Here is a 3,375-nt window from a genome sequence, read left to right on the forward strand (position 1 = left end):
TTAACGTGGGATTTTCACCCAAAACTTTATTTTATAAACTAAGGCCCCAAAATATATAAATCTCCAGGGTTTTTATAAAAATGTATTAAAAGAATTGGTGGTTGGACTAATTATTGACTGAATATTTGCTTTTCCTTATTTTATGACAAAAGCAAGCCACCACCACCTCACTCTATGATCATCCACTCTTTCCCACTACTCCTTGTCACCTTAGTGGACCTTTACACCCAATCTCCAGCTCTTCCCATGTTCTAAGAGCTGGAGGATTGATCCTCTCTCCTCATTCTCCATAAAGTTCTTTCATTCTACACTTAGCAACCAAAGGACACTCTCCAAAATTCTCTCATCTTTTCTCTCAATTTCAAGAACTTCAAGGCTTTCTCCAGGGATTTCTTCCTTCAATTAGTAAGTATCTTCATCATTCACATAATTATTAAACTCCATTCTACTCAAATCATTGATATCTTACACAAATTCCATCTTATTCGGTGTTAGATTCTCGAATCATCAAGATATCTTCTTAGTGTTCTTGGGTTGAACACTTCCTCTATCTCACTTTCATCTACTGAAATCACATAAGGTGAGTTCATACCCCTACATTTACATGTTTTTCTTAAGTTTTAAGGGGGGAATACAAGTAAAATCATCAAGAACACAATTAAACTTTTTCTAACAGATTACATCAGAAAAGATGGACGTTAATCACGGACTTTTTTGGTCAACTTAAATATTTTAGTTTTCAAAACTGTTCCAGGTGCAAGTAGTTCAAACTCTTAGCTTTAAAATGGCTACTTGCACATCTCCATATGATTTTTCTACAATTTATGGTGATTTTTACAAAACTGCCTGTCATTTCAGAGGCAAACCCGGACCAGTCTGTGATTATGAACATTTTCACCTCTGTTAGAGATCACTAAAAATCATGGTAAAATTTACGAACAAACTAGACTCATATTCCAAACTCTCAAAATTTGCGGATTTAGATTTAGAGCTTTGATGATTTTTTTATAAATTTTCTAAGAACAGTAACAGAAACTGTTTTTCAACGAAAAGTTGCTGTTAATTTCATTTCACCTTGTAACATGTTGAGCAAGGTGTATATTTTTATGTGATTATATGTTATTGCAATATATGACATTTTATCTTAATATTTAGACACACATCAGTTTACAAATGGATTTGGTCATATAAAATATAAAGAATAACAAGTGATTATAATCAAAGTACAATCGATACATTCAAACATTTAATAAACTATTTTGAATATAGTTTGCATACATTACCACGTACTACCCTTGGTTGATAAACTATAATAGGTATAGTTTATGATACATTACATAACAAATACATTTAAAAAGGGTACATTTATACAAAGGATATTTTCATTAAGCAAGGTACGGCCATACGGTACCAAGTTTTCATAACACGTAATTCCGTTAATGACTTTGTGAGACATTTACTTCAAATTACCATTAAGTCCTGTATTGTAACCAGAGTCTCCTTGAGGGAGAGCGTGATACTTGTGTATAGATCTATATTGGGTTTGACAAACCCACACCTAAGCTGCATGCAACAGCTAGACCGGCAGGTCTGGGGTGACAAATGTCATAACATTTCCGACACCTGAAGAACGTCGTTTCAGGCCAACTAGGTCATAGCATGGTTATAATAACTCACATAAAGTATTAATAAACGTTGGAATTTACGGGAACTTCATTAAAATTTAATGAGTTTATGTCGATTTAAACTTGCATTGTTTTACTATAAATATGACAAATTACTTGTACATTTCGGTCTTTGGGTTTTAAGACTACATTTACACATTAAGGAAAATATTGGATTTTCTAACACAAATACTACTTTCACAAACGAAAGGCTTTTAATAATACCAAAAAAAAGCTTATGAACTCACCAACCTTTGTGTTGACACTTTTTCAAACAACTTGTATTCTCAGGAAATCATTAAACAGGTAATCAAGTGCTTTTGAGGATGGGACGCTAAGGCGTCTACTATTTCATATTTTGTCAACATATTGTAATTGATTCGTAAACATGTAATTCATACAATGATGTAACTTTTTCAATTATATATATGTTGGTTGTGTTTGCTTGAATTACTATTACAATTGTTGTTATGATACTACACATGAAGTCCTCCACCCCCGGACGTTTCCGCCATCCTTGGTTTGGGGGTGTGACAGATTGGTATCAGAGCACAGTTTATAGTGAATTAAGTATATCAAACCACATAAGATATACAAACTATAAACACAATTGGGACTAATAGTCTCTGATTTGTGCATTTTTCAAATAAATATACTTTTAGAAAATAAATGATTTTTTTATTAAAAGTATAAATACATGCATACATGCTCATATAGTGTCATAACTAGAAGAACATAAAATAAAAGAAGAGGAGTTGTACATTATGGGTATGCCTTGGTATATGTAAATCAAGTCTGGGAAGGATATAGCCTGATCAACTATATCTGTCCGAGGAGTGACTTACATATACTGGGGGATAGTCATAATGGGCAACAAATCTATCAACCTAACTACACCCTACAGAGAATACTTTAAGAATCGAATCTAAACAGCTAAAAATACTATAGGAGTATTTGGTGATACTATAACCAACTTATGTGAAAACTAAAGACCTCTATTAGTAGGCCTATGATAACTGAGTGCATACGCCAAGGTTATACATAATTAAAGATATTATAGACTCAGAATCTATGACTATTGCTCTACTTCCTGTTCCTTGTTTGGTTGTGGACTTAGAGTAGAGTCATTTATTCGAAAGTCTATTCTATCTCAAATTATGTATAACTGATATGCACTACGTGATTATAGACGTAACTAATAAGGATCACCCCTATAAGTAATTATAGGATTAAGCGTCTATTAATTATCTCTTCTACCCCTATTCTCGCAGGAGCAACATGATGTGTAAATTTTAACGCCCGTACAAAACCTACTTCTACCCACTACCATAACTCCATCTCCAAGACGTTAACAGAAACACCAAGAATAGTTCACTAAAGTGCGAAAATATACATGTGTATATAAATGGTAAGGATATTTACTAAAAGGTTTATCAATGAAATAGGCATGCATTTTATTTCATTGAATCTCACTACTTGGTATTACAAACAATTTACAACTGGTAACTCTAAGATTCTTTAGGTGTACCTCGAAGTTATGTGTAATTAAGGAATGATTGACCTAGAAATGGTGAGTCCGCCTTAGGACCTGTTCCTTGTTTGGTTGTGGACTTAGGGTAGACTCATTAGGATCAACAGTCTAATAAAATTTTAATTACACATAACTGGGGGCATGTCAAGAGAATCTTAGGAGTGGATCAGACATGGAACA

The 3,375-nt window shown here is 33.3% G+C and overlaps 1 long non-coding RNA gene across 1 annotated transcript; it reads left to right on the forward strand.

Moving 5' to 3' along the window:
- The first annotated feature begins 240 nt into the window (after nt 1–240).
- Nucleotides 241–2,114, forward strand: LOC145157082 (uncharacterized). The gene is made up of 3 exons (XR_013737078.1): nt 241–405; nt 496–580; nt 1,956–2,114. It is a non-coding gene; the product is annotated as an uncharacterized LOC145157082 (long non-coding RNA).
- The last annotated feature ends 1,261 nt before the right edge of the window (nt 2,115–3,375 follow it).

This window comes from Lactuca virosa, chromosome 2 (genome assembly GCF_052849685.1).
Source record: "Lactuca virosa cultivar CGN04683 chromosome 2, Lactuca_virosa_CGN04683_v6, whole genome shotgun sequence".
NCBI classification, from domain to species: Eukaryota; Viridiplantae; Streptophyta; class Magnoliopsida; order Asterales; family Asteraceae; genus Lactuca; species Lactuca virosa.